This window comes from Pinus tabuliformis, chromosome 3_1 (assembly GCF_031772625.1).
Source record: "Pinus tabuliformis cultivar Carrire ecotype Pingquan chromosome 3_1, CPIR1, whole genome shotgun sequence".
Taxonomy (NCBI): Eukaryota; Viridiplantae; Streptophyta; class Pinopsida; order Pinales; family Pinaceae; genus Pinus; species Pinus tabuliformis.
In genome coordinates, this window is record NC_142301.1 from 661,241,624 (window position 1) to 661,257,219 (window position 15,596).

Genomic DNA, 15,596 nt, shown 5'->3' on the forward strand with positions numbered 1-15,596 from the left:
AGATTTAGTTGGTCAAACAAATACCTCAACCCAATGTGATCACTCATAAGCACAAACCTCTTGCAAAGAAGATAATGCCTCCACATCTTCAATGTGTGTATGGTCATTGCTAACTCAAGATCATGTGTTGAGTAGTTCTACTTGTGCTCATTTAGTTTTCATGATTCATAGCATCCCACTTGTCCATCCTGCATAAGGACTCCACCAAGTCCTCTATTGAAAGCATATGTACATATTGCAAACTCTTTGTCTAGATTTGCAATCTTTAACAAGGAGAATGTGTCAATAACTGCTTAAGCTGCTCAAAAACTAGTCTCACACTCCTCGGTCCAGTCAAACTTCTTACCTATCCTCTGCAATGATATACTAGGATAAGAAATCTGCGAGAAATTCCTGATGAACCTCTTGTAATAACCCGCCAACCCCATAAAATATCTTACCTCATCCACATTCCTGGGAGCTACCCACTCCATGATGAGTCACCCTTATCTTTTCTAGATCTACTGCAATTCCCTCGTTGGAGAAAACATTTCCCAAGTAATGTACCTCAGTCTGAAAGAAACTGCACTTCCTGAGCTTATCATACAACTGATGCTCTCTCAACAATCTCAACACCGCTGCTAAATGCTCGACATGCTCTTCCTCATTTTTAGAATATACCAATATGTCATCAATGAACACAATAACAAACTTATCCAAATAAAGACGTAACACACTATTCATGAAGCACATAAACATAGCTGGAGCATTAGTCAAACCGAATGGAACTACAACAAACTCATAATGCCCATACCTGGTCCGGAAAGCTATCTTTGAAATGTCCTCCTCTTTGATGTGTACTTGGTGGTATCTAGATCTCAAGTTGATCTTAGAGAAAACTATTGCTCCTTTCAACTAATCGAAAAAGTCATCAATCCTCGACAACGAATACTTTTTCTTGATGGTCACTTTGTTCAACTGCCTATAGACAATGCATAATCTGAGAGTACCATCCTTCTTCTTCACAAACAATACCGATGATTTGATATGATCATATACTAAAAACTGTTGTAGAATTGATTAGCCATTAGTGAATTGAATGATAAACGAAAGCACAGAAAACGAGGAAAACTGCTGAAGAAAAACAATTTATGACAGTTGAATAACCATAGCTAATATGCAAAATAGAAGTGTAAACAACGAAAACACAGATATACCAGACATCGATATTTATTACAGAGTTTGTCCATGATGGACTACGTCTTCGGGTCTGCTTTCAAGATGGGCGACCGTTTTATTAGGAATGAGAAGAAGAAGTGGATTACACAATGATTTAGTTAAACTGAACTTGCACACAGGAAATTATGACCTCTGTTGTCAGATAGCTCTCTGAACCAGATTTCCAATGCCGCTTACGGTTTCCAAATCTGACTGCTGATGCTCCTGAAACTCTGAAAACAAAATCCGCCTCTAACCTCCAGAACCTGCACATGAAAACTGAAAACCACTCCCCCTTGTCTTCAAAGGACAAATCTGCCTCTTAAAGGCCTGCAAATGCATAATAACATCCTTTGACTGATTTAGGGATGAACAAGCTAACTTCTGGGGTTGAATAGGTTTGTTTTTCCACCTTAGGGTTTATCATGGTCTTGGAATTAATTAAAAATCATTTACAACATAAAAAACCCAAAAATAACATTATAATACCCCGAAAACCGCAAACGGTTTTTTAACGGCGCGATGGACAAATGTTCGCATATGAACAGGTCCTTTCTTCCGGCGGTTACACTGACCGTTCACCATGACGGTTGGTGGTGGCGGTTATCCCGACGCTCACATAACGTTGCCACGCCTAACCGTAACGACCCACTTAACCCACTGACTGTTAACCTTGACAACTATCTCCATAGTGTTCACATGGCAATGTTTCTGCGCGGTCAAGAGATGGCAGTCTTCTGCGCCTCAACGATTATCCCACAATGTTCACATGCAAACGTGGTCCCGATACGGTTTACGATAACAATTTAGGGATTGCGGTTAACTCTGACGGTTGTTTTGCAGAGGTCACATGGTCCTCCGCTGCGGTCTCCTACCCGTGCGGTTAGGACTTTGTTTTGTTTTATATTGCAATGTATTTGCATTTTATTTGTTTTGTTTGCCATTTGATTTGGCCGAGAGCTATAGAGCTAGGTTTATATGGTTTTTTAATGTAGTTTAGAATGTAATAGGTGATAGGATTAGGGCTTTAGGAATGTATCTTAGGTTTAATACATAGATGTAATGTATTAGGACTTTAATACATGGTTTAGGTTAAGATTTATGCATCATGCATTAGATTAGGGTTGGAACTTTAGGAAAGAATGCATTAGAATTCTTAGGATAGCAAAGATGAATAAGATAACTTAGGAGTTAGGGTTTAGGTCTAGGCTTAAGCAAACAATTTTATTTAACTGTTCAAGGCCCATGTTGGCTCTGCACAACAACATCGGCGAAACTGAAGCCTTTACCAGATGATCGACCCTTGTACATCCTTGTGGTCTCTGTGCGACATTCATCAACATTTCACGACGACGACCATCACATCTGAAACTGACACTGGTGTTGATGACGACAAGACTATGTTGTTGACCAAGTACTTTAACTCGAATCATTTTACACAATCAACTATATCAGCCATAAATCCTGTAAAGTCGAACGACAAAACACATGTCGTCGACCAAAGCTTGGCGGAACTGTCGATGACATAAGTTGACAACCAGGTACAACACCACATCAACTGAATGCCATGAAACCATAACATTACCTGAACAACCTGATCATTACCAACACTTTCGATCTGTCGAAGCTGAATTGAAGTGACGATGACGCTGAATGACACTCATGAATATTGATGGCGACACTTCGAACACATGTGCAATTGGATCGATGGATCCTCCTGGATCAACCGATGTGCCCAAGGTGATACACTTGGCCTAATGTATCCCTTATCCAACATTTGCTTCAATTGCAACTTCAACTCTACCAACTCATGTGTGCTCATCCTGTAAGGTGTTTTTGATGCTATAGCTACCCCTGACACTAACTCAATAGAAAAATATACTTCCCTGTGAGGTGGAAACTCTGAAATCTCCTCAGGAAATACATCTTAAAACTACTGTAGAATTGGGTACCTACTCAACATATGCACCCTCAACTTCCTTACCTTTATCACTAGAAATGTGTGTTGCAAATAAAGCACCATTTTATGCGACTGCGCTTTGCTTGCATAACTGTCACCATCCTAATTGATGTGGCTTTCTTCTTTCCCTGCAAGACTCTTGGTTCTACATTATCATCCAAGCACTCAATTTTTTTGTCATAAAAATCCACCTTGGTTATATTTAGATATAACCAATCCATGCCCAACAACATACTGTATGATCCGAATGGTAATACATGCTAATGTGTTGTGGTAGGTATACCATTCAAATCAAATGCACAAGCTCTTACCCAATTATGAACTCACTTGTTTGTACCTGTAGCCAACTGCACTAACCAAGATTTTGCATGCAATTCCTTACTCAAACCACACTTATCCACCAAGTTAGGACAAAGATAACTATAATTAGATCCAGGGTCAATCAAAATAGAAATAACTTGATCAAAAAGCTTACCGTCCATCTTAATGATAAATGCCTGATGGTCTGACTGTTTGTTATCCAATGCTGCATAAATACGAGGAAAACGCTAACCAACATCCCCAATAGTTTGTGCCTCCTATGCACTATATATTTGAGGCCTACCACCCTGATTTTGTGGACATTCTCTCTTAAGGTGCTCCTTACTGCATGTCCAACACTCAAACAAACCCATACCCTCACCTCTATGTTGCTGTCGTGACCCATGTCCATGTCTAGTTGTATTGAACCTCTTTTGTGGTGCCACATTTTCTTTCTCGTTCACATTCTGAGACCTTGCTCTTTTCGGCTGCCATTTACCTTTTCCTTTCCATCCTTGTTGAGATTCATTCTTACGCTTTCACTGTTCGTAACAATGCTTCAATTTCCCAATAACTTCCTCCAATGATCGAAGCTCATCATACTCAATCCGATCTCTAAATGCTAAAGGAAATCCACTGACAAATCACTTAATTTTAGCCTTCTCATCTTTAAGATACTATACATACCTCAATAGCTCCAGGAACTCAGTCGTGTACTCTTCGTCTATCATTGACCCCATCTTTAGCTCATAGAATTCTTTGGCCTTACTATTGTAGTACCTTTCTGACAAGTACTTCTTCTTGAAAATCCTCTGGAATTCGTGCCAAGTCAAGTCATCTATCCTGATGTCTCTAACCCGCTTCAGATCTTCCCACTAGATGTATGTTTTACCTCTCAGGTTGAAGATAACTATTCTGGCCGCCATGTTATTTGTGTACTCATGAAACTCAAAGAATTTCTTCATCCCAAGTATCCAATCCTTTGCATCTTCTGACTTCTTCACATCTCCATCAAAAGTAGGCGACTTTGCTTTCTTAAAATAATCTTGCAAGTATACCCTATCACTCCTCCTGTAAGGATGATAACGATGACTATCATGTTGCCTATCAGAACCAAAACTAGAATAATACCTGTATCCATCACCTCTCCTCTCAAGAGTATCCAATAATTTTCCATCTTTAATCGTGTCATCTCTATTCGACCTGTTACAACCATGAGACCTACAACCATATGCCCCATTAATTATGTCCTCCTATCCATGGCTGATCCGTAGTGGCCCTTGTCTCTACAATTCTGAAAACCTTTGAAGAAGTATTGCATTAACCTTTGCTTATTTCTCTTGTGCCTGTATGATTTTTTCATTGTCTGTCTTACAACTCCTTATTTATTCCTTCAAGCTTCTCATGTGTCTGCCAAATCAAAAGAGTGTCCAACACTACGTTGCTCATCCAATTCATAGGGGGGGAGTCTTTGTAGTCTACCATCTTGTTAGTTATTTGATCTCTTTCCTGCAAGGCATACTATGTCAGATAAACCAAATCACAAAAAACCAATGTGCCTTGGCATAATTCAGGGGGATGATATCTCATCTGCAAGATCATCAACTCAATGTGATACATGTATAACATAATCATAACAACACATAGACATAAAATACATAAGCATATAACCATGTAACCATCAGTCTAGCTAGAGTCTAGACATCAATGCATGACCATATCAACTACGCATACCATGACCTCACACATGTCAACACAACCATACCAATGTACACTGACAGTACAAAAGCATAAACAACATTTAACCAACCATACACTCATGACGACATACTTCATAACAACAACATCCTCATTCACATGGTGAAATCACTACAACCATGACTGACACCATGCGTATGCATAAGCACATAGACCACAAGGATGATTAACCACACGTGAAAACGACATGAATTCATGACCAACACACTGCCCATCTAGTCCAAGTGGTGAACCATGCTCTGATACCACTTTTTGGTATCAGATATGACCCAAAGAGAGCGCAATCCGCTCTGATACCACTATGTAACGCCCTCCTCCCACATCTACCCAAGTAACCGACCAGTTGAGGAAAACATGTGACAAGAGGCTACTATGATTGGATTCAACCTCTTATGTGACCTTAAGGAAGTGGAATCGACATAAAAACAACATACAAACCTTCCACATTAGCTACAGGACTCCTAGGAACCACCCCAACCACTCAGGTAGTTAACCCCTAGGTCCCACTGAAGTTTTTGACCACTTGACCTCTGGACGCTCCCATGCTATAGGGCTACCAGCATCCAGGAGGCTATGGATGCTCTCATGACAAGGAAATCCAACATCCACAGACTATTTTTCTCAGTGTTGAGCCAGCATCCCTATGATTTAAGCCACATTTTCAGGCCCAGAGCCTAGGTCACTGCCCAAAATTGAATGACACCTTCAGAATAGTAAGATGATAGGGAACTAATTATGCCAAAGTAAATACTTGAACAAACCCTTAACTAGACCCCTACTATCCATGATAGGAGTTTCGTCAAAGATATAAAAACTATGTAATCTACATGTGTAAACAATCAAATTTAAGCATAGGGATCTCATACTTATTAGAGAATTTCTAAGAACCATTGTTCCCTCATATCATTTGCTACATTATCATTTATTAGGTCAAAGATATGTTGTCCATTCATTGACAAGTAAAAACATGATGAGAGCCATACATAGCCACAGTCATAAAACACATACATAACCAGCATAATAGTAACATAAATACCAATGAAATCACAACCATATGATCGACATATAAATCAGTGTAATACTCATAAGAATACAAGGAGAAATAACCTCACATTGATGATGCAAAATCCAAACCAGGGATGGGACTACCACATTCCACCTGACCATAGAATGTTTGAGCCAAGTCTCTCTTCAACCATTCACCCCCATGCCATATTCCAAGCATGAATGTGGGACTCAAAACAAAATAACCAACTAGGGCATCCCAAGGCTAAACAACCTCACCCTCATCAATAGAAACCAAGTTTTACCATAATCCATCCTGGATCACTAGGCCACCACATTAAACATGTAATAACAGACTTTACCATGATCTCCACCCGATCACTAGGCCAAACAAGCATGGATTCCACTGGATTTCTCTACCTACATTGTGAGGAATTTTCCTGTCTCCTAATCTCTCAGGATTTACCGCAATCCACACTGGATCATAGGCCCTAAACAAAGACCCACTCTCTAGGCTTTACCGCATATCCCAACCCGAGATTACTAGGCCAAATGGAGAGAAATCCACCTCTTGGCTTTACCGTATATCCTGCCATTCACTGGCAAGGATTACTAGGCTCACTGAGGAAACACAATCCTAGATTTACCACAACTCACAGTCTAGCTCAGGGGTTACTAGGCAAGTGGCTTTACCGTGATCCACAGTCCAATTCAAGGACCACTAGGCCATGTGCTCTATCATTCGGAGATCCACCTCACTCAACTTCGAATCCATTCGACAATCTAACTCAACCAAAAATTGAGAACCCCATCACACCATGGATATCCGGAAATGGAAAGGCCAGGCTGAAAACAATGTCACTCCTGGAAAATCCCATGCCATAAAAAAAAAAGAACCACATACAATACCATGCATGCCAAATCTAGCATGGAAGATACACATGAAAATCGATACCTGCAAAGAATACTGTTGTAGCTGATTGATCCTGCTCTTCCTTTCTTGCTCCTTCCTTCTTCTCACATTTCTTGATCCAATGCCAAAATGATCCAAGAAAACACTAAGTGTCCAAGAGTGAGAGAGAGAGAGAGAATAATGAGACAGATCCAAAATTGAACTGACAAAAGGTTACCAACTGATCCTCAGAAGCCTTTTTATTAATGATGACTCTATTTCCTTCATTTTCCATTATTATCCTTCATTTTCTTCCTCACGTGCACTAGTGACCTTTCAACTCCCATTTCTCCTAATTTTCATTATTTTCATAAATGAATGTGCCAAAAATGCCATTTTTCCTTTCCAAAGCCTTAGCCATTGCCTTTGCCAATTTCCTTAGCCATAATAAACCAATGAGCATCCACACTAGGATGTTTTACCCAACATTCAACTTGGAATAAGTGTCCCATCAACCGTGGTTATTATTTTTTCCTTTATTAACTTTTATTACATGGAATTTTCACTAAGGCTGTTACATAAAGTGTCCCATGTGAGGATGCGATTATGGAGAGTAAGCCATGTGAAACATAATAACTTAAGAGACACCTCCTACCCCCACAGCCTAACAACCAGCTTAGAAAAAGGGGGATATTGTGTACAAGAATTAATATGTTCATAAGCTTTAGATGACTGTTCTGCCATCGAATATATGTCCAACCCATCCAAGTCTATCCGGGTGTGGAATCCATAGAATACCTGCTTGGCATAGGTTTCTTCGATAATTTCCCATTCTGCCTAAAAGAAATCAGGGAGGCCAATGTCTCAAGCATGAGGCCAAGAAGCAATAGTTAGAGGCAAATGTTGTCCTCTCCCAATACTGGACAAATTGAAGAATCCCTGATGGTGGAGAGTATTAATTAATGGAAATCATAGAATATGACATCCTCTCATACCTTTAATTGCATCCAAGCCGACTTGTATACTTAGCCCATTGCCGAAAACCCAGAGAAGATTGTTGCATAACTAAGGGATCATTGACCTTAAGCTCCGCAAAATGGCTGTTATACAAGACCTCAATGGACTCCATAGAAAAAATTAGATTAAAAACAAATGATAAGGCTTTGTGACAATTGTGATAGCAAGTACACTAAAGGTCATACGTGTGCTAAGAAGAAATTATTCGACATAGATTGTGAGAAGGAGGAAAAAATGAACAAGAAACATCAAAAGAGGAGTTTATACACCAGGAACCAACCGCGGAGAGAGAAGAAATGAATCCAACCATATCTTGTAATGCATTGGAAAAAATTACAACTCCTCAAACTCTCAATATAGAAGGATATATCAAGAAAAAAAAGGTAATAGTGCTGATTGATTCAGGTAGTACCCATAATTTTGTTCATTGTAAGATAGCCAAGGAATTGAATTGCCTCCTATATCCAACACCAAAGTGTCAAGTGATGGTTGCAAATGGAGGAACTATAAATTTCTCTGGAAAGTGCCATTATATCAAGCTAACCATGAGGTAATATGTATTGAATAGTCCAATGCTTTCCATTCCAATGGGTGGTGCTGATGTTGTACTAAGAGTCCATTGGTTACAATCTTTGGGGACGATAGCTTTTAATTTTCAAGAACTTTTCTTGAAATTTTTTGGGAAGGAAAGGAAGTTGAATTAAGGGATATCACATGGAAAACATGAAATATAATCATCTTTAATAAAATGAAAAAGCTTTTGAATAAAGAACAATGGGGCGTAATTACACAATTATTCTCACTATAGGTTCAAACATCGAAATCATCTATTTCTCCAGATCTCCAAATTGTCTTGGACTATCATTCTAATGTATTTGAGACTCCCAAAGGCCTCCCACCTATTCGTGATTATGATCATGCTATTCATTTGATTCTAGAAATTGTTCCTCAAAACATCAAACCTTACAGATATCCCTATGCCCAAAAGAGTGGAATTGAACATATGGTTGCAAAAATGCTAGAGGCTGGTATAATTCAACCTAGTCAAAGTTCTTTCTCTGCTCCAGTAGTATTGGTGCACAAGAAGGATGGATCATGGCATATGTGTTCCGATTATAGGGAGCTCAAAAAGATCACTATTAAAGATAAATTTCCCATTCATGCCATTGATGAATTGTTGGATGAATTACATGGAGCAATTTACTTCACCAAGTTGGATCTTCGTTCAGGATATCATCAAATTAGAATGAAGACTGAAGACATTTCAAAAACAACATTTATAATTCATGAGGGTCATTACGAATTTTTTGTCATGCCTTTTGGACTTACTAATGCACCTTCCACATTTCAAGGTTTGATGAATTCCATTTTCATACCCTTCCTTAGAAATTGTTTTAGTATTTTTTGATGATATACTAATCTACAAGTATTGGAAGGATCATGTTCAACATGCTGAGAGGGTGCTCAAACTTTTGGAGGAGAAAAAATTATATGTAAAAACCTCCAAATGTTTCTTTGGAGTACAAGAGGTGGAATATTTGGGTCATATTGTATCTCATGTGGGTGTTAAGGTAGACCCTAACAAAATTAAAACCATTAAGGAATGGAAAATTCCCACAACCATAAAACGTTTTCAAGGATTTATTAGGTTGATAGGGTATTATTTCAAGTTTGTTAAGAATTATGGGAGAATAACAACACCTCTAACAATAACACTGAAGAAAGATGCATTTTCTTGGATTCTAGAACCAACTAACGCCTTTGAACATTTTAAAGAGGCAATGTGCCAAGCACTGGTCTTAGCTATACCAGACTTCACAAAAACTTTTATTGTGGAACATGATGCCTCAAGAAATGGAGTTGGTGTTGTTTTAATGCAAGAAGGAAGATCCGTTGCTTTTGAAAGTCGTCCAATCAAAGGAAATTATTTACGCAAACCTATTTATGAGAAGGAAATGTTGGCAATACTACATGCACTAAATTAATGGAGGCATTACCTAATGGGAAGACACTTCAAGGTAAAAACATATCATGATAGTATTAATTACATTTTGAAACAAATATGATCTTCAGAAGAGCAACAAAAAAGGGTCACAAAGATGTTGGGTTATGACTTTGAAATCATTTACAAAAAATGAAAGAAAAATGTTGTATGTGGAAGCATTTCTTTGTGCCATTTCTGTTATCCAACCTGATTGTAATACTGAAGCAAGGGATGAATGGAAGAATAACGAAGAGGTGTGGACACTCATTCAAAATTTGCAGAAAAATCTCCGCACATCTGATACATTTAGCTAGAAAAATGATTCATTATGGTAAGATCGCTTATATATTTGTAAGAATTTCAAACTCAAGGAAAAGGTTCTTTTGGAATTGCACACCTCTCCCTTAGGAGGGCACTCAGGATTTAAAAAAAATTACCATAGGGTCAAGAATGATTTTTTTTTGGATGGCCTTAAATCTGATATTCAGAAGTTCATGGAAGAATGTTTGGTTTGCAAACAAAATAAAGTTGAGACAATCAAGACCCCGGGTCTGTGACAACCTTTAGTCATTCCAAGTCAACTTTGGGAGGAGGTCTCAATGGATTTTATCACATGTTTACTCAAGTCTTAAGGAAAGAGTGTCATCGTGGCGGTAGTTGATAGAATTACCAAATATGCACACTTTTGTGCATTATATCATTCTTTTAAAGTCAGTATAGGTGCTATTGCATTTATGGAAATAATTCAAAATCTACATGGAAACCCAAAGATCATTGTAAGTGACAGAGATCCCATTTTAACGGGAAATTTTTGGACAGAATTATTTTCTTGTATTGGTACTCAATTAGCTCATATCTCATCTTATCATCCTCAATCTAACGAGCAAACTGAGATAGTGAACAAATGTTTGGAAGGATATATTCATTTCTTTGTATATGATAAACAAACACAATGGGTCAAGTGGTTACCTCTAGCTGAATGGTGGTATAACACTTTCTTCCATACCTCAACAAAAATGACCCCATTTATGGGCACTGTATGGATATCATCCAACATCCATCACATCATATTTAAGAGAAAATTCTAAGGTTCAAGTAGCAGAATATCACATCAAGCATCAACAACAAGTTCTCCAACTCTTAAAGGATAACTTGACTCTGACGCAGAATCAAATGAAACAACAGGTAGATCAACATCGCAGTGAAATAAGTTTTGATGTAGGCGACTGGGTATTTTTATGGCTACAACCATATAAACAAATGTCCCTCAAGCAAGCTAAGAAGGATAATAAATTATCACCCAATTACTATGATCCTTACAAGGTGTTGCAAAAGATTGGTACTATGGCATACAGATTGGAGCTACTTGCGTCTTCCTGAGTACACCTAGTTTTCCATGTTTCTGCTTAAAGAAGGTTATCGATGACAAGCTCCAAATTCAAACAATGTTGGTAGAACTTGACGAAGAAGGAAAAATCAAATTTGAGCCTAAATCAGTCACGGAAACAAGAACTCGACAACTACGAAATCGATTAATTTCAGAGTATCTCATTAAGTGGAAGAACTTACCTATTGAAGCTTCCACATGGGAGGATGAGAAGTTTATACAAAAACATCCAGAACTACTCAAGCATTGAAGACAACACTTTTTGAAGGAGAGGGGCATGTTAGGTCCATATAATACTAGTGTATTCCCCTTATTTTTATTGTTGTGGTAGCCCCTTATTGTTATTGTTGTGCCCTTACATTATTATTCTTATGTATGTTCCGATTATATTGTGACCCCTTAGACTCCTATATATACAAGTAGGTCTTATCATTTGTATCATCCAATAATTTTTCATTTATGTAAAGGAGGTTGCCCCCTCGAAGAGGCTAATTTTTAAGTCATTGATCTATCTTTTCTTCTATTTTGTGAGCTGGTTGCATAACAAACACCCCGTGTTCATAATTACACCTCCAAGAATTTTTATGTCAAGGGTCTCCTTTCTTTACAGACCTTATCAAGGTCTTCATACCTTTTCCACAAAGATGTCACATCAGGTCCTTTTAGTCTTTAGATGTTGATTCCTCATCTTACATGACCATAATTGCATCTTTCATGATCTCTTCTTTCTTTCTTCACATATTGCTTCCTAGGAACTTCCATCCATAGTTCCTTCATCTTGATTGTCAACCACCTCAAATTCCATATGAGTTCATATTATGTTGATTTCATTTTGTTAATATGTGAACCATGATTTCATGCATATTTCCAAAGAAAGAGATCATTGATCATGTTCTCAAGGTAGAACATTTACCCATGCTTTCTGCAAATATATGATGACATGATTTTAAATATCAAATATATACATACATACCTCTTTTCTTCTTTTGGTCATCTGGACTTCCTTCAACAACTTCCTTTCCTTGAATGAAAGTACTTCAATGAACTTGACCTGTTGCAATCCTTTGTCACCACACCATCATCCTTCTAAACAATATATCCCACACAAGGTGGAATGATCGACGAGACACTTGCTTCTTCCAAGTAGAGGTGAACCTTCTAATGAGTATTTAAATAGAGGATCTAGATTATCCTCATCCTGAAAATTCTCCTTTCTCATGATGGCGATGTATGATGAATTTCTTCCATTATGCTAGATGACTTTCTTTAAACCATATGTACTGCATGAGGTTACCAAGAGCTACTTCCTTTATATGATGACTGCTATATCCATTTAGAGTTCTACTTCAACTATTCTTTCAAGATTCTCTAATGATGTCTTCAACTCTTGCTTCAATGTTCTACTTCCCGTATGATGCCATCTTATACTAAGATTCATCTTGTCATAATGCGTCTCATATTAACTTCCATTGTGGAGGTCTTTTCACCTCCTACTTCTCCTAGATATGCATTGGAGAAACACTAATAGTGAAGATCTATCCATTTGGATTTATTCTCATTATGTTCTTCCACTTATTCGGTGATATGAGCTTCATTTATTTCTTTCCTCTTGTTGGCCTTCTTGAATTTCAGACAATTTCTCATGTAATCCCCATATTCCTGACAACCATAACATTGGATTTTCGACATTTTATTTATTTATTTATTTTCTTGATGACCAAATCTTCCAAAATTTTCTTTCCTCCTAGCCATGGTAGAAAATTCTTGAACTTGCTCATTTGATCCTACCGCGCTTTTTTCCTTTAATCTGGTTTCTTCAATTTTACACAACGACCAAAGTTCTCATAAACATATTTCATAATAATCACATATTGGTTTTTGAGTCAACGTTTCAAACCATCTATTGTGGTTCATCCTCAAGACAAAGATGAAAAAACAAGATCAATCATTAGGTATAAATAACATAAATGCCTCAGTTCCCAAAAGTAACCATTGGAAATTTAGTTGATAAATTAAATGCGAGCTCCCACCAATTTTTGACCTAGAAATTTTGAGTTCTTAATACTCTTGCAACACGGGCCTTAAGTATTTTTTATGGCAGTCACCTTGAGGAGGAGAAATATCATCTTTTGAAGGTCTTCGAAAATAATGGCTATAACAGACATCAAGGTCTTAGGGCTTTTCAAAGAGCTAGTAAGGGACCCAGGGTTAAAAATGCTATAAATGGTCTTGTTTCCATGGTTAAACTTCCTTTTATCCATGGGGTCACTGACAAGATTTCTCATATCCTTAAAAATCATAAGATCCTTGTTACCTTTAACCCCCTTAGTACCTTTAGAAGCTCCCTTGTGTCTGTTAAGGACCCGTTGACCCTAAAGACATGAAATGGGTTTATTCAATCCCTTACTCTTGTGGGATTCCCTACATTAGGGAAACAAGTCGCTCCATCAATCGTCGTATTCAAGAACATGCTGTAGACATCAGATGCAGGTGTTCCAGATCCTCAACTATAACTGATCATGCAGAGAAAACTACACACCATGTCTGTATTGAGGACTCCCAGGTCATTGCTAGGGTTGATCACTTTCACCATAGGAAGATACGGGAGGCCATTGAAATTGAAAATCATGCGAGAAATCTCAATAGGGATGATGGTTGGAAATTAAGTAGGAGTTGGGTTCCTGCCCTTTCGTCTTGACTTCTTGGTTTTTAATATAATTTTATTATTCTTTTTGTTTTGGTTTTCATGTTTTTTCATTCTTTTGGTTTTGTTTTTTATTGATCCTTTCCATTCTTTTCCTCTTTTCTATTTTGTAGCTCTTCTATGTTCCTTATTTTAATTTAATTTATTTTATTTATTAAGACTTGTCCCTTAATAATATATTAATTAGTTTTTTTCTTTTGACCTTCTCTTTTTTCCTAACCTTTCATCTTGAACTATCAGTTTATATTTATTATTATTTATTTATTTATTATCATTTTTTTTTTACCTTTGTGTAATATACATATTAGTAGTTTATTAATTTTATACCCTTTTTCTTTAATTGTTTTTCCTTGCCCTTTAATATTAGTATTATTATTTATTTTATTCAATTAATATTTTATAATTTCCTAATTAATTTGAATATTTTTTTGACCTAACTATACATTACGTTCATCTTAAAACTATTTATTTTTTAAATTTATTAACTAAATTTCCAACAACTACTTTTGGGATCTAAGGCATTTCTGCTTTTTATACCTAATGATTGATCTTGTGTTTTCATCCTTGTCCCGAGGATGAACCACAATAGATGGTTCGAAACGTTGACTCAAAAACCAAGATATGATTATTCCGAAATACATTTCTGATAACAATATGGATCACAAAAGCCTGAAATTATTGACCAAAGTTCGCTGAATGGGGTGGCTTCCTTCTTTCTAAAAATGCTAGATGTGAAGTTGCCCCATTCCCTTGAAGTGCATTGAGCACTATGGTGGAAATTTCTTTATCGACCATTATTTCTCCCAATTCTTGTAGTTGGTCTCTTATTTATGACACCTTCATAAAATATGGGGTTATTCCATCTTCCTTTGAGATCTTCATTTTGTATAGTTTGTTCCTCAAAGATATCACTCCTCCAGTTGTACTTACAGAGAAAAATTCTACTAACTTGTCATATATTTATTTTGATGTCTCCAACTTTGATACATAAGGTATGAGGGTATCCTTGATGGATTCTATGAGAATCCTTTGAGCCCTTACTTCCCTTTTCATATACTTTGCTTGAGCCTGAGTTTCTTCCTTTGGAGGTTTAGTAATTGAACCCTTAACATGCTCAACGAATTCATTTTCTATGAGGATCAAATCTGTCCTCTTCTTCCATGCAGAAAGTTTGTTGACCCAACCAACTTGTTGCTTTCCTTGCAAAATGAAGTCATTTTGATAGAAAATTTAGTCATAACTATAAAGGTACTTACTTGTCTAATGAATATGTTTCTTGATGACAATATCTTCAACTTGATGCCTTTTTGATGATATGATGTTAATAATGGAAGATGTCTTGTTGATGAAGATGTCTTCCTTCAAAATGATCCTTGGCACAACAGGGGGAGA